Consider the following 25,678-nt stretch of genomic DNA (forward strand, 5'->3'; position numbering starts at 1 on the left):
ACCTCAGCCTGAAATAGGTCCATCACAAACTCAACCTCACACGACGGGATGACTATGCTCGTCAGGTCACCGCCCTCCTCTTCCTCTGAGTCGTCCAGCGCAAGAACCTGGGCGGCCTCCTCTATGGTCTCGAGACCTAGGTCTTTTTTGACCTCGCCTGCCTAGAGGGTGTGCGCATCTTTGTCCTAGGGGTGGCGCTTTTTTAATCGTAGGTATACGCTACCTACGCCCCATACAGCATACAGCACCTTCGAGTCAGCCGTTGGCACATCCGGATTTTGCCTTTGCAGCAGCTTCTGTGCTCGCTCCCCCTGGACAGCAATGGTGAAGAGCACCTTCGCCTTTGGTATGGACGGGATCAGCTCCCTGTCTACCACCTCCAGCTTGGCCCCCTCCCATAGAGCTTCCAGTAGGATCACCTTCTGCACCAGCCACTGTCGCGTTGGGTCGTCGTTACATTTGAGGAACTTGACCCCGTTCAGCCATCCCGCTCCATCGAACGTGGGCATGGGAGCGCTGGGGTCCTCCTCCATTCGCGTGAACAGTGATTCAACGAGCTGCGCGTGGATTAACTTCCACTGCGCCGCCATCATCTTCCCATTCTCGTCGCTGCGGTCGATCAAGGCTGTAGCATACAACGTATAGCGATACGCTATCATAACGAGCTATCTTTTTGTAGCGACCAGAGGAGCACGCGCTGATTCCGGCTTCCATTTGTCGTCGGCAAAAGGGGGGGTGTGAGGATTTACCACTGTGCTACCTGCTCGCATTGGATACATATAATAATATTGATTTCGGGTGCTGTTTTCCTCCCTAACACATGATCGATCGGACTGGTTATACAGAAAAGAAGCTACTAAGAGTGACAAGCTATGCACACATAGAGGTTGCTCTGCAAAGAAAACAGAACATGCTGAAGTACGGGTTGCGCTGCTGAGTAGCTATCGGTGCAGCAGCGTTTTGCCCACCCTACCTTGACCATCTGGGCCGCAAAGCCATATTAGTGGCCGATGATCCCTAAAACCCCCAGACTCACTTCATTTCCATAATCCACTCGGCATGGCGCCCTAAAATAATTTAGTTCATTATCGATTTCATTTTAAAACTTATTTATTACTTCCAACAGTGGCATTTCCCTACTCTATTTAAACTCCCAATTGACTCAAAAATTAACTTAGCGAACAACAGAATTCCAGAATATTCCAAGTTGGAAATTAAAATAATAATAATAGTAGTTAAAATAGAAGAATTATAAATAAATAGAAAAAAAAAGAATTAAAATATGTATATAATATAAAATAACCAGTATATATGTATATAGGAGGTAGCCGCTAAACTGGCACACAAATTTAAAAGAGCATTTATGACAACAACAAAAAAAAACCCACGGCTACTGTTCGTGCTCTCTCTTCAGGCATGTGGATCTGCCCAACTGTTTTACCTCTCCCCTTCCTTCTTTCCTATACCTCTCCTTCTCTCACGCTCATGCATGCATTTTATTTAGTGTAAAGCAATATTCTTTCACTTACGTGCCATCCATCTCCAAAAGCGCTTTTGTCGAAGACGATCCGCTTGCTGTAATTTCTGTAAATGTAATTTTATTGGAAGAGCACAACAACAAAAACAGAAAAGCAGAGAAAGGACAAGGCGCGCAGAGGCTTTCGGGGGACTGCTTTTTATACCCGATACTCAAAATGAGTATTGGGGTATATTAGATTTGTGGTAAAAGTGGATGTGTGTAACGTCCAGAAGGAATCGTTTCCGACCCTATAAAGTATATATATTCTTGATCAGCATCAATAGCCGAGTCGATTGAGCCCTGTCTGTCTGTCCGTCCGTCCGTCTGTCCGTCTGTCCGTCTGTCCGTCCCCTTCAGCGCCTAATGCTCAAAGACTATAAGAGCTAGAGCAACGATGTTTTGGATCCAGACTTCTGTGATATGTCACTGCTCCAAAAATATTTCAAAACTTTGCCCCGCCCACTTCCGCACTCACAAAGAGCGAACATCTGTGGCATCCACAATTTTAAACATACGAGAAAACTGAAAATGCAGAATCGTAGAAAGTTACTATATCTTAAACATTAGTAAAACATTAGCGCCTACATCTCAGAGACTATTAAAGCTATAGCAACCAAATTTGGTATCCACACTCCTAATATATCGGACCGAGACGAGTTTGTTTCAAAATTTCGCCACACCCCCTTGCGCTCCCGCAAAGGACGAAAATCTGGGGCATCCACAAATCTTGGAAACTATTAAGGCTAGAGCAACCAAATTTGGAATCCGCCCACCTATAAAACGTATATCTCAAAATTTCGCCTCACCTCTTACGTCCCCACAAAGGACTTTTGTGATATGTCACTATTACAAGAATGTTTCAAAACTTTGCCCCGCCCACTTCCGCACTCACAAAGAGCGAACATCTGTGGCATCCACAATTTTAAACATACGAGAAAACTGAAAATGCAGAATCGTAGAAAGTTACTATATCTTAAACATTAGTAAAACATTAGCGCCTACATCTCAGAGACTATTAAAGCTATAGCAACCAAGTTTGGTATCCACACTCCTAATATATCGGACCGAGACGAGTTTGTTTCAAAATTTCGCCACACCCCCTTGCGCTCCCGCAAAGGACGAAAATCTGGGGCATCCACAAATCTTGGAAACTATTAAGGCAAGAGCAACCAAATTTGGAATCCGCCCACCTATAAAACGTATATCTCAAAATTTCGCCTCACCTCTTACGTCCCCACAAAGGACGAAAATCTGTTGCATCCACAATATTGCAGATTCGAGAAAACTAAAAACTCACAATCATAGAGAATAACCATATCTATCCGGTTGCTGAATCTGGATCAGATCAGATCATTTTTATAGCCAAAAGGAACAAATCAATTTGCACTGGCTACGCAGCGCCCCTCGTCACGCTCAGACTGATTTTCTGACTCTCTCGCACGCACTCTTTGTCGTGTCATTTAATAGTAGCGGCGTCTGCCGGAGGAGAGCCATACTGACTTAGTATCGGGTATAACTGTAGAGTTGCGGTGTCTGCAGCAACTCACAACGTTCGCCCTCGTTTTCTTTGCTTTGGTTCATTGGTTTTGTCTTTCTTTTTCCCTTATTCCTTTCTTTGCTTTGGGCTCCACATAGGGCTAACCCTTACGGTTTAAGGGAAAGAAAACCACGACTGAATTAACGGCTCTGCACTGCCGAAAAGGGGAGCAAGGTATTCGTATTCGTAACTCACTAAAACTTTGCCCATTGGCTCATGGGTAAAATTTTTATTTTTTTTTGCTGGGCGGCCGAGGGCTAGATGTTTACGCAGCTTCCCGGCGCCGACGATGCTGCTGATGCACTAAGACGGACCCACAGCTGAATCGGTGATCTATTCCTTGCCTTGGGTGCTTCTCTGCGCCAGCGGCGAATTCGTTCGGTTCTTGTGCTTTTTCGGGAGCGCAGTCTCTTCTCTTCCCTTTCTATGTACTTGGCCAGCTGGTTGTTGCGGTGGACGGCTCGGTCATCGATCCCAATTATCTGTTTCTTCTTTTCGCTCTTGGAAATCTGCTTGGCACAAAGTGCCAATTCTGTAATAAAATAAAACCCAAATAAAACCCAAAATTCAACACTACCTAGCGACACCTAAAAACCCCAATGTCCAACTTACCGCTATGTTGCGATTGGCACTCTGGTTATCTGTACTTGCATATGACCGTCCAAAAGAAAAAGAGAACAGAGAAAAAGTTTCTTTATGGTATAATTTGAAAGCAACCGAACCTTTTTTTTTTTGGACTTGGCACTGGCGCGAGGCTTAGTTTTGTTTTTCCGCTAATATTTCCGCTTTCGACCAAATACACTACCTTCTGAAGTGGGACCCAAAATCGAAAAGAGCGACCGTAGCTCGACTTGCATCCACGAACCCTCCTAACAGCGAAAGTACCAACCACCATTTCCCTCGCATTAACATAACCGCGGTCTATTCTCTCCCGAGTCCGACCGTCTGCCCAAAAAGTACCCGCCGATCACGAGCAATAGGGGCGCTAACCGCAATTTCAAATTTTTGTTTAGTTTTTTCGTTTTATTTTTTTGTTGTTGTAGTAATGTTATTGTAGCTGGTTCAAGCGTCACTACAAATTCCCCCCTACCAAAATCACACTTTGGGGACCACACCAAAATTGGGATCAACGCTTGAACGGCTATTAAAAGAAAAGTTATTGTTCTAAATCCTTGGTGTGAAACTTCCCGATTAATTTATCCTGCAGATCTTCCACCTCATAGTAGCAACTTCCTAGCTTCTGTCGTATCCGACTTTTAATAAAAGCTGGTGCTAGTTTAGCGCTAAATCCCTTCGCGAAATTGCTGTGCTGGAAACTCCGTCGATATATCTCCTGACCTACAGCAAATGACACCTGCCGATTGCGCAAATTGTATGTTCTTTCATTCCTAGCGTGTTGTGCGTGCATCGTATCCTTTGCCTTATGTCTGATGAGATCAAACGAATCCTCTTTACCAAACTGTACAGTGCGATCTTCCAGCATCTGTAAATCTCTTAACAGCCTGTAGCTGGCTGCATCGACAATCATGTGCTGGCCAAAAGCGAGGCTATAAGGAGTCGTATTTATGGCTGAATGGACCGAGGAACGCAGCGCACAGCAAATGTTACTGCTCATCCCAATTCTTTTGATCAGGGCGGACATATGATTTCATGGCAGCTATCACCGATCGGTTTACTCGTTCTGATGCGTTTGCCTGCGGAGCGTAAACAGCAGTATACCTGTGCACAATATGATCTTTCCTTAGCAGCGCATTAAACACCTCATACCTGAACTGTACACCATTATCCGAAACAATTGTTTCAGGAACCCCAAAACAATGGAACAATTCTTCTTCCAGATACCGTGCCACGACATCCGCAGTCAACTTTTTTACTGGCATTAAGAAAGGAAACTTCGACAAGTGATCAGCCACAATAAAAATCCCTATATGCCCAGAAGGACTTCGGGGATACGGACCCAGGAAATCGACAAACAGTTTCTGGAAAAACCTATCCGATGTACCAATGTTCCCTAGAGGAGGTCGAAGGGTGTGATTGGGATGCTTTGTGATCTTGCATACATGGCAATTATTTATATATGTCCTTACGTCGGACACCAAATTCGGCCAATAGTAGACACGCCTAAGTTTTTATAATGTTTTGGTTTATCCCACAGTGAGCTGATAGCTGGTTTTCGTGAGCGTCTTTTAAGGTTTCCTCGACTAATCCTCGTTGTATCCAAAGCTTCCAACATAAATCTTCAGCTACTTTGTCTCCCGCCGCGTGCTCGTCGCGTCGGTATATATACCCATCTACGATTTTCAAATCTGGAGTCTTGGACGCGTTTTCGACGAGTTTCTTAGGGCTCTTAGGGCTACATACTCAGGCGACCTAAATTCTTCTGACTGAAGGTTAACAATGCTGGACAATGCCGATAAGTCTTCGGTATTTGTGCGCGAAAGAGCATCTGTAAGCCCTAAACTTCTTAACCGCTAAAACTGCTGCCAAACACTCTTTTTCGGTCACTGTGTAATTCCGTTGGCATTTATTTAGCTTCCGTGACATGAAAGCCACAGGTACTTCATCCTTCTCCTCATTGGTCTGCATCAACACGGCCCCCACGCCAGAGTCACTTGCATCACAATGTATGCTAAATGGTATATTGAAATTCGGGCTATGCAAAACAGGGGCTGTGCTCATATGTTCTTTTAATAATTCGAACGACTTTTGTGCTTCTTCGCTCCAAACAAAGCTACGTTTTTGCTTTAGGGTATCTGTTAAAGGGGCGGCCAATGCAGCATAGTTCCGGATGAACTTATGATACCATCCAGTTAAGCCAAGGAAACGTCGAACTTGCTTAATTGAACGAGGTACTGGAAAATCGGTAGTAGCTGCTATTTTGTCTGGATCGGTATTAATTGTGCCATCACCAATTACGTGACCTAAATATTTGACCTCCTTTATACAAAAATGACTCTTTTCAACATTAAGGGTTAAATTTGCTATTTTAAATTAAGTAGCTAGAATTCCTAATACCTCCAGATGCCGCTGAAACGTTGCAGACACGATCAAGAGGTCATCAATGAAGTTATCCATGAGCCTTGACATGGTCTGAGGTGAGTCAGCTAGCCCAAATGGCATCACGGTGAACTGATAAAGAGGCCTTCCGGGAACAGTAAAAGCCGTTTTATCCCGCGATTTCCTATCGAGCGGTATCTGCCAAAATGCGTCTTTTAGATCCAAGCTCGTAATGAACTCGCCCTTGGGCAATCTTGCCAGAATACCATCGATAAGCGGCATAGGATATGCGTCCTTTACTGTAGAATCGAAGAGTCGAACTTTGCCAGGTTTGCGCACTAATACTACTGGTTAGGACCTACTACTATTTGATTACCCCCAGCCTAAGCATTCGATCTAATTCATTGTACATCAGCTTCTCTATAGCAGGTGAAACTGGATAGTGACGCTGCTTAACTGGTTTTGCGTCAGCTATATCAATCGAATGCGATATCAAGGTGGTGCGTCCTAAACCCTTGATAGCAAAGGAGGGAAACTGAAGAATGGCAGCTGCTAGTGTTTTTTGTTGATGTACAGTTAATGACCTACTTAAGGGATCGCTCAATGACACAACCGATAGTTGCTCACTTAAAAGAGAAACTGGAAGAAAGTTAAAAGCCTTCCAAAAATCTATACCCAAATAAAGGTCTCCCGATAAAGTTGGGACTAAGAAAAAGGTTATCTTCTTGGATTCGCCCCGATAGCTAACCTCTGTCGTCAGTCGACCAATAATATCCTGTGATTTTCCATCGGCCGTCTTCACCGTGGCCGATAAAGGCTTATATTCCGTTTTCTCCATTACGTCTTTCGCCAGATGACCGCCAATACAGCACACGGACGCACCGGTGTCCAAAAGGCCGACTACCGTGTTACCCAGTAGAGTGACTTGGGCATATGGGCGAAAGTCATGGAGTTTCCCAATTACTGTCTCTAATAGCATCTTGCGTTCAGCCCAAGTTTGACGGTTGAAGGCAATCCTACGCAATCGCGAACGAGTGCTACCTTTGCCGGGAGTGGAATAATTGATGGATTGCTGTAAGTCAGCGTGATATGACGCGGCCGGTAATAAGTTATGTAACAATTTTGGAGTCTCATCTAATCTGTATTCGTCCCCCTCGAGACAAACTGTTTGCGTGCACTTTTCGGTTGTGCACGCGCTGCTAAGTTTTTTGTGGCATTCGAGCTGCCCACATAAAAATTTCGCGTGTTCACACCAGATTTCTGAGCAATGATGAAAGCTGGCTCATATACAATTTCTCGCTTAACCTCAGTAAGAAGATTTGCTCTAAGAGTCTCTAACAAGGATTGCTCCGACATGGGCTGTGTGAGCCGATCTGCCAAAGAGGCGATCACACTGTAAAAATCATCGAACGACTCGGGCTCATAGTTCGAAGTTCCCATTCATCGTTTGGTGGGTTAAGGCTTCTGTTAAGCTATTAAGCGTTTTTAATAACTGTTGCAATTTGAAGTTAATGAAAGTCGAGAGGCTGTTTATAATTCACAATTTATTTGCATATGTAAACCAACTTATCGCGTATGTACATATGGGGATGATTGGGCGAACGATTGATGCGAGGATGTTAATATAATAGCTGCGACGATTACGGGCCAATCTGCCGGGCCCTATGCAGCAAGCTTAGACGCGAGCGAGAGCGTATGATAGCCCGAGAGCGTTAGAGCTGCTCGGGGACGCTGTTAAGCCGAGTCCGAGAGATTGCGACATAAGGAGACGAAAGAATTCCGCTGCATGCGCATATGCGGTAGCAAATTATCTTTGCAGTGGGGCATTGGAAACGACAACACCAAAATGCATTTCCTTTGGGCCGCACCACTGGCAATAATTTAAAATATTTAAGCTGCTTGACCCGACATACTCCCCCCGTTGGAAGCCTGACTTTCAACAGCATCTTTAAGGGGCAGCAGGCACAGCTTGTTGACGGCGCGCTTGGTGATTCCAGGTGACGTCTTCAGCACAGCAACTCGGGAAACGCCATCTCGTCCAGGCAAAAGCTCGACCACTCTCGCCAGTGGCCACTTCATGGGAGGAAGATTCTCATCCTTGACAAGAACCAAATCTGCGACAGCTAAACTAGGCTTCGCAGTGGGCCACTTTGAGCGCTGCTGCAGTGATGTTATGTATTCCTCCTTCCACCGGGACCAAAAAAGCTGCTGCAGGTACGAAACGCGCTGCCAGCCGTCCAGGCGATCGAAGTTTAGCAGCGTAACGTCAGGTTCAGCGAACGAAGCAGGAGGGCCACCATTCAAGAAATGCGCTGGAGTTAAAACATCTAGATCGGCAGGGCTCTCTGAAATTGAAACTAAAGGTCTTGAATTAATCACTGCCGTGATGTGGCACAACAGCGTCCGCAGCTCGTCAAATCCAAGAACCGAGTTGCCTATCGCACGGTAGAAGTGGTACTTGGCCGTCTTCACTGCAGCCTCCCATAGACCACCAAAATGAGGGGAGCGCGGAGGAATGAAATGCCAGTCTATAACCTCGACCAAGCAAAAATCCAGCAGCGCCTTCTGATGGTCATCGCTGAGGACCAGGCGCTTTAATTCCATCAGCTCATTCTTAGCGCCGACAAAATTGGTTACGTTGTCTGACCAAATTTTTCCGCGGCTTTCGTCTAGTACATATGCAGCGCTTTAGTCCATGTAGAAAAGCAACTGTGGATAAGTCCTTTATAAGCTCCAGATGAATAGCCTTGGTAGGGAAAAAAATGAAGACGCAGACGTAGCACTTGATTGGAGCCTTGTTGCGTGCCTCCGGTTTGTAGAAAAACGGCCCACAGAAGTCCACGCCTGTGATCTCAAAGGCATGAGAACCATCGAGCCGCTCCTTTGGAAGATCCGCCATAATATGCTCCAATACCCTGGGCTTCAGTCGAAAGCATCTTACGCATTTGTTTACTGCCTTGTTTACCGTCTTCCTCCCCCCAATAGGCCAATATTGGGATCGAATTAGTCCAAGCAAAGCTCGAGGACCAGCGTGCAGATTCCGCTCATGAAAATGGGAGATTATTGCAAGAGTCAGTGGATGGCTGCTGGGCAAGATGATTGGATGACGGCCATCAAAATCCAACGAAGAGTTTTTTAGTCGACCATCTACCCTGAGAAGTCCAAACTGATCCATGAATGGCGATAACGATGCGATTGACCTCGATGAGGAGACCTTGCCCGCAGTGACTTCATGCCCTCCCATAGCTGAGTACGCTGGACTAGTCGTAGCAATACCCGGGTTCCATGTTCAATGTCTGAGACAGTGAGTCCGGTGCGCCGAATTCGGTTGCAAAACTTGTGAATGTATCCGAAAACGCGTTGCAAAGAAGCAAATGAATTCGCATACTTGGAATCAGCAATAATGTCCATATAGGGCGATTTGACCAGAAGAGCCTTCCGACGAAGTTCAAGGGCTGGCTTATCAGTTAGCACAGTGGGTGGCCAGTCATCTGAGAAGCCGCAAAGAAATGGAGGACCATGAGCCCAAAGAGGTGACTCATTCAGCTCAGTCGGATGAGCCCCTCGAGACAGAATGTCGGCTGGGTTTAAAGCTGTGGGAACATAGCGCTATTCCATTTTTTCGGTCATTTCCTGAATCGTTAACATTAAATATTTGCAACAAAAATATTAAATCTTGATGGCTCGTCCCGAATCCAAGAGAGCGCAACGGCAGAATCACACCAACAGTAACACCTTCCCTTGAATACATTCATTCCAGCTACCTCAGATATGAGCCTAGCCAGCAACTCCGCTCCACAAAGCTCCAACTTTGGTACTGTAAGTGTCTTCAAAGGAGCCACACGAGATTTGGCACAAAGTAAGTGACTGCTGGAATGCTGACCCTTGGACACGACATAAATGCATGCACCATAAGCCTCGATGCTGGCATAGCAAAATCCGTGAATTTCCAGCGTCGAGTCTGGAAGGAGTACAAGCCGAGGAAATTCAAGTCGACGAATCTGACCAAATCTGGTGCATATTTCCTGCCACTCGGTGTTTAGTGCGACTGGAAGGCTTTCATCCCAGGACAACTTCTCTTGGCACAAACGCTGGAGAAAGATTTTGGATTTAGTAATTACGAGACCAGCTAGTCCGAGAGGATCGTAGAATCGCGCTATGGATGACAAAACAGAGCGCCTGCAGGAATTCTAAGAAGATTGAAGGGCCGAGAACGAAAATAATAGTAGATCAGAAACCGGATCCCACGCAAGTCCTAAAGTTTTAGTCACAATGGCTGCCATCGTCGAACTTGAAAAATGTTTCCTTGTCCTCTTCCGGAACATCATCCAGCACAGCAGGGACGTTCGAACACCATTTCCTCAATCTGAACTGACCTCTAGCCAAAATTCCAGTAGTTTGCTCCCGAATTGGGATAGCCTCCTCCTGCGAGCTGGCTCCAGATATCAAGTCATCCACGTAGAAGTCACGGCGAAGGATTTCAGCTCCAACTGGAAACGCCATCTGCTCGTCCATTGCACCTGATGCTCGCACAGATAGATAGGAGGCAGGCTTCGTCCCATAAGTAACGGTGTCCAATTGAAACACACGCAAGTCTTCTTCCCTGGAGTTTCTCCACAGAATACACTGCAAGTTGCTATCCTCGGTCGAGACTCTTACACAACGATACATCTTACAGATATCTTCCGTAATCGCAACGGCGTATGACCGAAATCGAGCAAGAATATGAAACAGTTTGGGTTGGATTACGGGACCAGCCATTAAAACGTCGTTCAGGGAATATCCAGATGAGGTTGAAGCGGATCCATCAAAAACGACGCGAAGCTTGGTCGTAGAACTATCTTCCTTCATGACGCAATGGTGAGGCAAAAAATATCGGCAGTTGCTGATTGACTGGGTAGGAACCTGAGACATATGGCCTACATCAAGGTACTCCTTTATAAATGCTGCATACTGAGATTTAACATCAGGGCGACGATCTAACTTTCTCTCAAGGGTCAGGAATCTACGAAGCGCTTGATTGTAAGATTCTCCAAGGAGATCCAAATTATATTTTGCTGGCCGCCGAACACAATAATCGCCTTTATGTAGTCGAAGGAAATGCTGCACAAAGTGTGCTTCACAATCTAGCTCTTCTTTGGTAGACTTTATTATTGGTTCGATGCAATTTTCTGCCTCCCAAAACCTCCGAAGAAGCACCTCAAGCCGATCCTCTGGATCATTATCCTCAGCAGCTACGGCCCGAGCGCGAGAGACCATCAACGAGGAACCTTTTAAACGCGAACAACTTCCAGTAACGACCCATCCCAAGCGCGTTTTCTGAGTTGAAGGCAATCCTGGCAGTAGCTTGACCTGACCAACACACAGGAGCTCGAAAAACAGACTTGCGCCAATTAGCAGATCGACGCGCTGCGGCTTATAAAACTCCGGATCAGCTAGTGGTATGTTAGATGGAATGTTCCAGTTTTGAGTGTCAATTCCAAAGCTTGGCTGTCGATCGGTTATGCTAGAGGCTACAATGGCAGTGATCAGAGTTGAGTAATCCGATGAGCGAGAGTGCAGGCTAACGTTGACCGAAAATTCATCCGTGACGAAGCTAGAGTCGCCTATTCCCGAGACTGCAGTCGATGATTTCATTTTTCAAAGCTGAAGCTGATTCGCGAAACGAGAAGTTATTAGATGCAACTGTGAGCCGGAATCCAGCAACGCTCGGCAGGGAACTAAAACTCCGGAACGATTTTTGACTAAGACCGTGGCCGTGGCAAGTAGAACAACACCATTCCTGAGATCTTGGGCAATAATGGCAGACGAGGTAGCCGCTGACGTAGAGGGCTCAGTGGTATGCTCAGACGGCGTAGACTCAGACAGCGCAGACTGAGATGGAGTATACGGCGCTGATTTCCCTTGGACTGCAGTATCTTCAGGGCTACCAAAATGAAGGAGGGTATGGTGTCTACCCCCGCAGGTACGACAGTTGCTCGAGGTGCACTGAAGTAATCGATGCCCTGTTCTGAGACAATTTATACACAACGAAAGCCGCTTGGCTTCTTTATGGCGATTTGTGGGGGACAGCGCTTTAAACTTCTGACAGTGCTGGACCTCGTGAGCACCATCGTTGCACAGCGCGCAGCGTGCTAAGGTTTGGTTCGTTGTAACCAATGTGGACCTAAAATTATTATGCTTTCTACTTCTGCCCACCTGATTGCTCAACGCATAGCTTGCCATAGAAAAGTCCATCGTCTCCAATGATCTGCATCGCTGCTCCAAGAACGAGGTCATAGATTCTCACGACGGAATTAAGTTGGCGAATGCGGGGTCGTTGAATCGTTCCTCCCACTTCTCTTGGCTCGCTGGATCCAGTTTTCGGAGAAGCTCCTGCACGATGATGCATCCTGCGATCTGCTCAGTGGTGCCCAAACCCTGGAGCGCGCGCAGGCTCCACAGCCTGAAGCGCCAAAATCTCATTGATGTGTGCCTGAAAAACCAATCGCCGATTATTGAATCTGTTTTCCAACAAATCTAATGCCACAGCATAATTGCCATCTGAGATTTCCAGCGACCGAACAGTCTCCAATGCCGAATCCCGCAGACAGGAACGCAAATGCTGGAGCTTTTCTATGTTTGTTAAGTCCGGATGACTGTCGATGATGGTGGCAAGCATTGAATAAAAGTCCGTCCAGTTCGCATACCCGCCGCTAAACGTCGGCAATTGTATAGGAGGCAAGGATGGTACTTGTCTACGGTGAGGTAGAAATTGCGAGCCGGCAAAATCAACCGTAGTGTTTCCTCCAGACAAGGTAGAATGAAACGGCATGCGGCCGCTACTCTTAGCCATTTCCCTTATAATCGCCGCCTTCAGCGAGCTTGCAAGTGACTCAAAAATGTCACACAAACCACTGTGAATTTCGCTTCGATCCAATTCCTCAAGCTCGCCGTGAAACATCTCAAATTTGCTGATCAACTTCTCGACTTGCTCTTGCTTTACCACGAGCATGTAGTAGTCACAGTCCAACGACTCATTCTGCCAAGCGGTAGCTAACCTTTTCATTTTCTCGCATAATTCCGTTGACTTAAGCTTCAAAAAAGACAGCCTGTTTTGCTCACTGGTCATTGGAATTTCGTTAGCAGCAATAATTTCCATGCTAGCGGCAGCGTTAGCAGAAAGACCAACGTCTCTAGCGGGAAGATGATCGCAAAGAGTAACACGAGCAATAGACGACAAGAACCGAGCCCAGCAATACAAAGGCGACCGGTGTAAGAAACGTTTCTTGCGGGAAGATGACCGAAAAGAGAAGCGCAAGCCAACAGCTATGTACGTGCACTACCGAATATGCAGGGGAGGCCGGTGTATATATGTGTGGATAACTTATGTAGTCGATGACACTGGTTGAAATGGCAATTAGTTTAGATCTTTGAATGCTATATTTGTTTCTGATTGCACTGATGGATTATTTATTGCACAATCACGTCGGGGTCACCAAATGTTAAGCTGTTAAGCGTTTTTAATAACTGTTGCAATTTGAAGTTAAGGAAAGTCGAGAGGCTGTTTATAATTCACAATTTATTTGCATATGTAAACCAACTTATCGCGTATGTACATATGGGGATGATTGGGCGAACGATTGATGCGAGGATGTTAATATAATAGCTGCGACGATTACGGGCCAATCTGCCGGGCCCTATGCAGCAAGCTTAGACGCGAGCGAGAGCGTATGATAGCCCGAGAGCGTTAGAGCTGCTCGGGGACGCTGTTAAGCCGAGTCCGAGAGATTGCGACATAAGGAGACGAAAGAATTCCGCTGCATGCGCATATGCGGTAGCAAATTATCTTTGCAGTGGGGCATTGGAAACGACAACACCAAAATGCATTTCCTTTGGGCCGCACCACTGGCAATAATTTAAAATATTTAAGCTGCTTGACCCGACATACTCCCCCCGTTGGAAGCCTGACTTTCAACAGCATCTTTAAGGGGCAGCAGGCACAGCTTGTTGACGGCGCGCTTGGTGATTCCAGGTGACGTCTTCAGCACAGCAACTCGGGAAACGCCATCTCGTCCAGGCAAAAGCTCGACCACTCTCGCCAGTGGCCACTTCATGGGAGGAAGATTCTCATCCTTGACAAGAACCAAATCTGCGACAGCTAAACTAGGCTTCGCAGTGGGCCACTTTGAGCGCTGCTGCAGTGATGTTATGTATTCCTCCTTCCACCAGGACCAAAAAAGCTGCTGCAGGTACGAAACGCGCTGCCAGCCGTCCAGGCGATCGAAGTTTAGCAGCGTAACGTCAGGTTCAGCGAACGAAGCAGGAGGGCCACCATTCAAGAAATGCGCTGGAGTTAGAACATCTAGATCGGCAGGGCTCTCTGAAATTGAAACTAAAGGTCTTGAATTAATCACTGCCGTGATGTGGCACAACAGCGTCCGCAGCTCGTCAAATCCAAGAACCGAGTTGCCTATCGCACGGTAGAAGTGGTACTTGGCCGTCTTCACTGCAGCCTCCCATAGACCACCAAAATGAGGGGAGCGCGGAGGAATGAAATGCCAGTCTATAACCTCGACCAAGCAAAAATCCAGCAGCGCCTTCTGATGGTCATCGCTGAGGACCAGGCGCTTTAATTCCATCAGCTCATTCTTAGCGCCGACAAAATTGGTTACGTTGTCTGACCAAATTTTTCCGCGGCTTTCGTCTAGTACATATGAAGCGCTTTAGTCCATGTAGAAAAGCAACTGTGGATAAGTCCTTTATAAGCTCCAGATGAATAGCCTTGGTAGGGAAAAAAATGAAGACGCAGACGTAGCACTTGATTGGAGCCTTGTTGCGTGCCTCCGGTTTGTAGAAAAACGGCCCACAGAAGTCCACGCCTGTGATCTCAAAGGCATGAGAACCATCGAGCCGCTCCTTTGGAAGATTCGCCATAATATGCTCCAATACCCTGGGCTTCAGTCGAAAGCATCTTACGCATTTGTTTACTGCCTTGTTTACCGTCTTCCTCCCCCCAATAGGCCAATATTGGGATCGAATTAGTCCAAGCAAAGCTCGAGGACCAGCGTGCAGATTCCGCTCATGAAAATGGGAGATTATTGCAAGAGTCAGTGGATGGCTGCTGCGCAAGATGATTGGATGACGGCCATCAAAATCCAACGAAGAGTTTTTTAGTCGACCATCTACCCTGAGAAGTCCAAACTGATCCATGAATGGCGATAACGATGCGATTGACCTCGATGAGGAGACCTTGCCCGCAGTGACTTCATGCCCTCCCATAGCTGAGTACGCTGGACTAGTCGTAGCAATACCCGGGTTCCATGTTCAATGTCTGAGACAGTGAGTCCGGTGCGCCGAATTCGGTTGCAAAACTTGTGAATGTATCCGAAAACGCGTTGCAAAGAAGCAAATGAATTCGCATACTTGGAATCAGCAATAATGTCCATATAGGGCGATTTGACCAGAAGAGCCTTCCTACGAAGTTCAAGGGCTGGCTTATCAGTTAGCACAGTGGGTGGCCAGTCATCTGAGGAGCCGCAAAGAAATGGAGGACCATGAGCCCAAAGAGGTGACTCATTCAGCTCAGTCGGATGAGCCCCTCGAGACAGAATGTCGGCTGGGTTTAAAGCTGTGGGAACATAGCGCTATTCCATTTTTTCGGTCATTTCCTGAATCGTTGACACTCTATTGGCAACAAAAATATTAAATCTTGATGGCTCGTCCCGAATCCAAGAGAGCGCAACGGCAGAATCACACCAACAGTAACACCTTCCCTTGAATACATTCATTCCAGCTACCTCAGATATGAGCCTAGCCAGCAACTCCGCTCCACAAAGCTCCAACTTTGGTACTGTAAGTGTCTTCAAAGGAGCCACACGAGATTTGGCACAAAGTAAGTGACTGCTGGAATGCTGACCCTTGGACACGACATAAATGCATGCACCATAAGCCTCGATGCTGGCATAGCAAAATCCGTGAATTTCCAGCGTCGAGTCTGGAAGGAGTACAAGCCGAGGAAATTCAAGTCGACGAATCTGACCAAATCTGGTGCATATTTCCTGCCACTCGGTGTTTAGTGCGACTGGAAGGCTTTCATCCCAGGACAACTTCTCTTGGCACAAACGCTGGAGAAAGATTTTGGATTTAGTAATTACGAGACCAGCTAGTCCGAGAGGATCGTAGAATCGCGCTATGGATGACAAAACAGAGCGCCTGCAGGAATTCAAAGAAGATTGAAGGGCCGAGAACGAAAATAATAGTAGATCAGAAACCGGATCCCACGCAAGTCCTAAAGTTTTAGTCACATGGCTGCCATCGTCGAACTTGAAAAATGTTTCCTTGTCCTCTTCCGGAACTCCATCCAGCACAGCAGGGACGTTCGAACACCATTTCCTCAATCTGAACTGACCTCTAGCCAAAATTCCAGTAGTTTGCTCCCGAATTGGGATAGCCTCCTCCTGCGAGCTGGCTCCAGATATCAAGTCATCCACGTAGAAGTCACGGCGAAGGATTTCAGCTCCAACTGGAAACGCCATCTGCTCGTCCATTGCCACCTGATGCATCGCTCGCACAGATAGATAGGAGGCAGGCTTCGTCCCATAAGTAACGGTGTCCAATTGAAACACACGCAAGTCTTCTTCCCTGGAGTTTCTCCACAGAATACACTGCAAGTTGCTATCCTCGGTCGAGACTCTTACACAACGATACATCTTACAGATATCTTCCGTAATCGCAACGGCGTATGACCGAAATCGAGCAAGAATATGAAACAGTTTGGGTTGGATTACGGGACCAGCCATTAAAACGTCGTTCAGGGAATATCCAGATGAGGTTGAAGCGGATCCATCAAAAACGACGCGAAGCTTGGTCGTAGAACTATCTTCCTTCATGACGCAATTGTGAGGCAAAAAATATTGGCAGTTGCTGATTGACTGGGTAGGAACCTGAGACATATGGCCTACATCAAGGTACTCCTTTATAAATGCTGCATACTGAGATTTAACATCAGGGCGACGATCTAACTTTCTCTCAAGGGTCAGGAATCTACGAAGCGCTTGATTGTAAGATTCTCCAAGGAGATCCAAATTATATTTTGCTGGCCGCCGAACACAATAATCGCCTTTATGTAGTCGAAGGAAATGCTGCACAAAGTGTGCTTCACAATCTAGCTCTTCTTTGGTAGAGGCCGGTGTATATATGTGTGGATAACTTATGTAGTCGATGACACTGGTTGAGATGGCAATTAGTTTAGATCTTTGAATGCTATATTAGTTTCTGATTGCACTGATGGATTATTTATTGCACAATCACGTCGGGGTCACCAAATGTTAAGCTGTTAAGCGTTTTTAATAACTGTTGCAATTTGAAGTTAAGGAAAGTCGAGAGGCTGTTTATAATTCACAATTTATTTGCATATGTAAACCAACTTATCGCGTATGTACATATGGGGATGATTGGGCGAACGATTGATGCGAGGATGTTAATATAATAGCTGCGACGATTACGGGCCAATCTGCCGGGCCCTATGCAGCAAGCTTAGACGCGAGCGAGAGCGTATGATAGCCCGAGAGCGTTAGAGCTGCTCGGGGACGCTGTTAAGCCGAGTCCGAGAGATTGCGACATAAGGAGACGAAAGAATTCCGCTGCATGCGCATATGCGGTAGCAAATTATCTTTGCAGTGGGGCATTGGAAACGACAACACCAAAATGCATTTCCTTTGGGCCGCACCACTGGCAATAATTTAAAATATTTAAGCTGCTTGACCCGACATACTCCCCCCGTTGGAAGCCTGACTTTCAACAGCATCTTTAAGGGGCAGCAGGCACAGCTTGTTGACGGCGCGCTTGGTGATTCCAGGTGACGTCTTCAGCACAGCAACTCGGGAAACGCCATCTCGTCCAGGCAAAAGCTCGACCACTCTCGCCAGTGGCCACTTCATGGGAGGAAGATTCTCATCCTTGACAAGAACCAAATCTGCGACAGCTAAACTAGGCTTCGCAGTGGGCCACTTTGAGCGCTGCTGCAGTGATGTTATGTATTCCTCCTTCCACCGGGACCAAAAAAGCTGCTGCAGGTACGAAACGCGCTGCCAGCCGTCCAGGCGATCGAAGTTTAGCAGCGTAACGTCAGGTTCAGCGAACGAAGCAGGAGGGCCACCATTCAAGAAATGCGCTGGAGTTAGAACATCTAGATCGGCAGGGCTCTCTGAAATTGAAACTAAAGGTCTTGAATTAATCACTGCCGTGATGTGGCACAACAGCGTCCGCAGCTCGTCAAATCCAAGAACCGAGTTGCCTATCGCACGGTAGAAGTGGTACTTGGCCGTCTTCACTGCAGCCTCCCATAGACCACCAAAATGAGGGGAGCGCGGAGGAATGAAATGCCAGTCTATAACCTCGACCAAGCAAAAATCCAGCAGCGCCTTCTGATGGTCATCGCTGAGGACCAGGCGCTTTAATTCCATCAGCTCATTCTTAGCGCCGACAAAATTGGTTACGTTGTCTGACCAAATTTTTCCGCGGCTTTCGTCTAGTACATATGAAGCGCTTTAGTCCATGTAGAAAAGCAACTGTGGATAAGCCCTTTATAAGCTCCAGATGAATAGCCTTGGTAGGGAAAAAAATGAAGACGCAGACGTAGCACTTGATTGGAGCCTTGTTGCGTGCCTCCGGTTTGTAGAAAAACGGCCCACAGAAGTCCACGCCTGTGATCTCAAAGGCATGAGAACCATCGAGCCGCTCCTTTGGAAGATCCGCCATAATATGCTCCAATACCCTGGGCTTCAGTCGAAAGCATCTTACGCATTTGTTTACTGCCTTGTTTACCGTCTTCCTCCCCCCAATAGGCCAATATTGGGATCGAATTAGTCCAAGCAAAGCTCGAGGACCAGCGTGCAGATTCCGCTCATGAAAATGGGAGATTATTGCAAGAGTCAGTGGATGGCTGCTGCGCAAGATGATTGGATGACGGCCATCAAAATCCAACGAAGAGTTTTTTAGTCGACCATCTACCCTGAGAAGTCCAAACTGATCCATGAATGGCGATAACGATGCGATTGACCTCGATGAGGAGACCTTGCCCGCAGTGACTTCATGCCCTCCCATAGCTGAGTACGCTGGACTAGTCGTAGCAATACCCGGGTTCCATGTTCAATGTCTGAGACAGTGAGTCCGGTGCGCCGAATTCGGTTGCAAAACTTGTGAATGTATCCGAAAACGCGTTGCAAAGAAGCAAATGAATTCGCATACTTGGAATCAGCAATAATGTCCATATAGGGCGATTTGACCAGAAGAGCCTTCCTACGAAGTTCAAGGGCTGGCTTATCAGTTAGCACAGTGGGTGGCCAGTCATCTGAGGAGCCGCAAAGGAATGGAGGACCATGAGCCCAAAGAGGTGACTCATTCAGCTCAGTCGGATGAGCCCCTCGAGACAGAATGTCGGCTGGGTTTAAAGCTGTGGGAACATAGCGCTATTCCATTTTTTCGGTCATTTTTCTGAATCGTTGACATTAAATATTTGCAACAAAAATATTAAATCTTGATGGCTCGTCCCGAATCCAAGAGAGCGCAACGGCAGAATCACACCAACAGTAACACCTTCCCTTGAATACATTCATTCCAGCTACCTCAGATATGAGCCTAGCCAGCAACTCCGCTCCACAAAGCTCCAACTTTGGTACTGTAAGTGTCTTCAAAGGAGCCACACGAGATTTGGCACAAAGTAAGTGACTGCTGGAATGCTGACCCTTGGACACGACATAAATGCATGCACCATAAGCCTCGATGCTGGCATAGCAAAATCCGTGAATTTCCAGCGTCGAGTCTGGAAGGAGTACAAGCCGAGGAAATTCAAGTCGACGAATCTGACCAAATCTGGTGCATATTTCCTGCCACTCGGTGTTTAGTGCGACTGGAAGGCTTTCATCCCAGGACAACTTCTCTTGGCACAAACGCTGGAGAAAGATTTTGGATTTAGTAATTACGAGACCAGCTAGTCCGAGAGGATTGCAGAATCGCGCTATGGATGACAAAACAGAGCGCCTGCAGGAATTCAAAGAAGATTGAAGGGCCGAGAACGAAAATAATAGTAGATCAGAAACCGGATCCCACGCAAGTCCTAAAGTTTTAGTCACATGGCTGCCATCGTCGAACTTGAAAAATGTTTCCTTGTCCTCTTCCGGAACTCCATCCAGCACAGCAGGGACGTTCGAACACCATTTCCTCAATCTGAACTGACCTCTAGCCAAAATTCCAGTAGTTTGCTCCCGAATTGGGATAGCCTCCTCCTGCGAGCTGGCTCCAGATATCAAGTCATCCACGTAGAAGTCACGGCGAAGGATTTCAGCTCCAACTGGAAACGCCATCTGCTCGTCCATTGCCACCTGATGCATCGCTCGCACAGATAGATAGGAGGCAGGCTTCGTCCCATAAGTAACGGTGTCCAATTGAAACACACGCAAGTCTTCTTCCCTGGAGTTTCTCCACAGAATACACTGCAAGTTGCTATCCTCGGTCGAGACTCTTACACAACGATACATCTTACAGATATCTTCCGTAATCGCAACGGCGTATGACCGAAATCGAGCAAGAATATGAAACAGTTTGGGTTGGATTACGGGACCAGCCATTAAAACGTCGTTCAGGGAATATCCAGATGAGGTTGAAGCGGATCCATCAAAAACGACGCGAAGCTTGGTCGTAGAACTATCTTCCTTCATGACGCAATGGTGAGGCAAAAAATATTGGCAGTTGCTGATTGACTGGGTAGGAACCTGAGACATATGGCCTACATCAAGGTACTCCTTTATAAATGCTGCATACTGAGATTTAACATCAGGGCGACGATCTAACTTTCTCTCAAGGGTCAGGAATCTACGAAGCGCTTGATTGTAAGATTCTCCAAGGAGATCCAAATTATATTTTGCTGGCAGCCGAACACAATAATCGCCTTTATGTAGTCGAAGGAAATGCTGCACAAAGTGTGCTTCACAATCTAGCTCTTCTTTGGTAGAGGCCGGTGTATATATGTGTGGATAACTTATGTAGTCGATGACACTGGTTGAGATGGCAATTAGTTTAGATCTTTGAATGCTATATTAGTTTCTGATTGCACTGATGGATTATTTATTGCACAATCACGTCGGGGTCACCAAATGTTAAGCTGTTAAGCGTTTTTAATAACTGTTGCAATTTGAAGTTAAGGAAAGTCGAGAGGCTGTTTATAATTCACAATTTATTTGCATATGTAAACCAACTTATCGCGTATGTACATATGGGGATGATTGGGCGAACGATTGATGCGAGGATGTTAATATAATAGCTGCGACGATTACGGGCCAATCTGCCGGGCCCTATGCAGCAAGCTTAGACGCGAGCGAGAGCGTATGATAGCCCGAGAGCGTTAGAGCTGCTCGGGGACGCTGTTAAGCCGAGTCCGAGAGATTGCGACATAAGGAGACGAAAGAATTCCGCTGCATGCGCATATGCGGTAGCAAATTATCTTTGCAGTGGGGCATTGGAAACGACAACACCAAAATGCATTTCCTTTGGGCCGCACCACTGGCAATAATTTAAAATATTTAAGCTGCTTGACCCGACATACTCCCCCCGTTGGAAGCCTGACTTTCAACAGCATCTTTAAGGGGCAGCAGGCACAGCTTGTTGACGGCGCGCTTGGTGATTCCAGGTGACGTCTTCAGCACAGCAACTCGGGAAACGCCATCTCGTCCAGGCAAAAGCTCGACCACTCTCGCCAGTGGCCACTTCATGGGAGGAAGATTCTCATCCTTGACAAGAACCAAATCTGCGACAGCTAAACTAGGCTTCGCAGTGGGCCACTTTGAGCGCTGCTGCAGTGATGTTATGTATTCCTCCTTCCACCGGGACCAAAAAAGCTGCTGCAGGTACGAAACGCGCTGCCAGCCGTCCAGGCGATCGAAGTTTAGCAGCGTAACGTCAGGTTCAGCGAACGAAGCAGGAGGGCCACCATTCAAGAAATGCGCTGGAGTTAGAACATCTAGATCGGCAGGGCTCTCTGAAATTGAAACTAAAGGTCTTGAATTAATCACTGCCGTGATGTGGCACAACAGCGTCCGCAGCTCGTCAAATCCAAGAACCGAGTTGCCTATCGCACGGTAGAAGTGGTACTTGGCCGTCTTCACTGCAGCCTCCCATAGACCACCAAAATGAGGGGAGCGCGGAGGAATGAAATGCCAGTCTATAACCTCGACCAAGCAAAAATCCAGCAGCGCCTTCTGATGGTCATCGCTGAGGACCAGGCGCTTTAATTCCATCAGCTCATTCTTAGCGCCGACAAAATTGGTTACGTTGTCTGACCAAATTTTTCCGCGGCTTTCGTCTAGTACATATGAAGCGCTTTAGTCCATGTAGAAAAGCAACTGTGGATAAGTCCTTTATAAGCTCCAGATGAATAGCCTTGGTAGGGAAAAAAATGAAGACGCAGACGTAGCACTTGATTGGAGCCTTGTTGCGTGCCTCCGGTTTGTAGAAAAACGGCCCACAGAAGTCCACGCCTGTGATCTCAAAGGCATGAGAACCATCGAGCCGCTCCTTTGGAAGATCCGCCATAATATGCTCCAATACCCTGGGCTTCAGTCGAAAGCATCTTACGCATTTGTTTACTGCCTTGTTTACCGTCTTCCTCCCCCCAATAGGCCAATATTGGGATCGAATTAGTCCAAGCAAAGCTCGAGGACCAGCGTGCAGATTCCGCTCATGAAAATGGGAGATTATTGCAAGAGTCAGTGGATGGCTGCTGCGCAAGATGATTGGATGACGGCCATCAAAATCCAACGAAGAGTTTTTTAGTCGACCATCTACCCTGAGAAGTCCAAACTGATCCATGAATGGCGATAACGATGCGATTGACCTCGATGAGGAGACCTTGCCCGCAGTGACTTCATGCCCTCCCATAGCTGAGTACGCTGGACTAGTCGTAGCAATACCCGGGTTCCATGTTCAATGTCTGAGACAGTGAGTCCGGTGCGCCGAATTCGGTTGCAAAACTTGTGAATGTATCCGAAAACGCGTTGCAAAGAAGCAAATGAATTCGCATACTTGGAATCAGCAATAATGTCCATATAGGGCGATTTGACCAGAAGAGCCTTCCGACGAAGTTTAAGGGCTGGCTTATCAGTTAGCACAGTGGGTGGCCAGTCATCTGAGGAGCCGCAAAGGAATGGAGGACCATGAGCCCAAAGAGGTGACTCATTCAGCTCAGTCGGATGAGCCCCTCGAGACAGAATGTCGGCTGGGTTTAAAGCTGTGGGAACATAGCGCTATTCCATTTTTTCGGTCATTTCCTGAATCGTTGACACTCTATTGGCAACAAAAATATTAAATCTTGATGGCTCGTCCCGAATCCAAGAGAGCGCAACGGCAGAATCACACCAACAGTAACACCTTCCCTTGAATACATTCATTCCAGCTACCTCAGATATGAGCCTAGCCAGCAACTCCGCTCCACAAAGCTCCAACTTTGGTACTGTAAGTGTCTTCAAAGGAGCCACACGAGATTTGGCACAAAGTAAGTGACTGCTGGAATGCTGACCCTTGGACACGACATAAATGCATGCATCATAAGCCTCGATGCTGGCATAGCAAAATCCGTGAATTTCCAGCGTCGAGTCTGGAAGGAGTACAAGCCGAGGAAATTCAAGTCGACGAATCTGACCAAATCTGGTGCATATTTCCTGCCACTCGGTGTTTAGTGCGACTGGAAGGCTTTCATCCCAGGACAACTTCTCTTGGCACAAACGCTGGAGAAAGATTTTGGATTTAGTAATTACGAGACCAGCTAGTCCGAGAGGATCGTAGAATCGCGCTATGGATGACAAAACAGAGCGCCTGCAGGAATTCAAAGAAGATTGAAGGGCCGAGAACGAAAATAATAGTAGATCAGAAACCGGATCCCACGCAAGTCCTAAAGTTTTAGTCACAATGGCTGCCATCGTCGAACTTGAAAAATGTTTCCTTGTCCTCTTCCGGAACTCCATCCAGCACAGCAGGGACGTTCGAACACCATTTCCTCAATCTGAACTGACCTCTAGCCAAAATTCCAGTAGTTTGCTCCCGAATTGGGATAGCCTCCTCCTGCGAGCTGGCTCCAGATATCAAGTCATCCACGTAGAAGTCACGGCGAAGGATTTCAGCTCCAACTGGAAACGCCATCTGCTCGTCCATTGCACCTGATGCTCGCACAGATAGATAGGAGGCAGGCTTCGTCCCATAAGTAACGGTGTCCAATTGAAACACACGCAAGTCTTCTTCCCTGGAGTTTCTCCACAGAATACACTGCAAATTGCTATCCTCGGTCGAGACTCTTACACAACGATACATCTTACAGATATCTTCCGTAATCGCAACGGCGTATGAACGAAATCGAGCAAGAATATGAAACAGTTTGGGTTGGATTACGGGACCAGCCATTAAAACGTCGTTCAGGGAATATCCAGATGAGGTTGAAGCGGATCCATCAAAAACGACGCGAAGCTTGGTCGTAGAACTATCTTCCTTCATGACGCAATGGTGAGGCAAAAAATATTGGCAGTTGCTGATTGACTGGGTAGGAACCTGAGACATATGGCCTACATCAAGGTACTCCTTTATAAATGCTGCATACTGAGATTTAACATCAGGGCGACGATCTAACTTTCTCTCAAGGGTCAGGAATCTACGAAGCGCTTGATTGTAAGATTCTCCAAGGAGATCCAAATTATATTTTGCTGGCCGCCGAACACAATAATCGCCTTTATGTAGTCGAAGGAAATGCTGCACAAAGTGTGCTTCACAATCTAGCTCTTCTTTGGTAGAGGCCGGTGTATATATGTGTGGATAACTTATGTAGTCGATGACACTGGTTGAGATGGCAATTAGTTTAGATCTTTGAATGCTATATTAGTTTCTGATTGCACTGATGGATTATTTATTGCACAATCACGTCGGGGTCACCAAATGTTAAGCTGTTAAGCGTTTTTAATAACTGTTGCAATTTGAAGTTAAGGAAAGTCGAGAGGCTGTTTATAATTCACAATTTGCATATGTAAACCAACTTATCGCGTATGTACATATGGGGATGATTGGGCGAACGATTGATGCGAGGATGTTAATATAATAGCTGCGACGATTACGGGCCAATCTGCCGGGCCCTATGCAGCAAGCTTAGACGCGAGCGAGAGCGTATGATAGCCCGAGAGCGTTAGAGCTGCTCGGGGACGCTGTTAAGCCGAGTCCGAGAGATTGCGACATAAGGAGACGAAAGAATTCCGCTGCATGCGCATATGCGGTAGCAAATTATCTTTGCAGTGGGGCATTGGAAACGACAACACCAAAATGCATTTCCTTTGGGCCGCACCACTGGCAATAATTTAAAATATTTAAGCTGCTTGACCCGACATACTCCCCCCGTTGGAAGCCTGACTTTCAACAGCATCTTTAAGGGGCAGCAGGCACAGCTTGTTGACGGCGCGCTTGGTGATTCCAGGTGACGTCTTCAGCACAGCAACTCGGGAAACGCCATCTCGTCCAGGCAAAAGCTCGACCACTCTCGCCAGTGGCCACTTCATGGGAGGAAGATTCTCATCCTTGACAAGAACCAAATCTGCGACAGCTAAACTAGGCTTCGC

Source organism: Drosophila persimilis, unplaced genomic scaffold (genome assembly GCF_003286085.1).
Source record: "Drosophila persimilis strain 14011-0111.01,24,50 unplaced genomic scaffold, DperRS2 tig00000477-arrow-pilon, whole genome shotgun sequence".
Taxonomy (NCBI): Eukaryota; Metazoa; Arthropoda; class Insecta; order Diptera; family Drosophilidae; genus Drosophila; species Drosophila persimilis.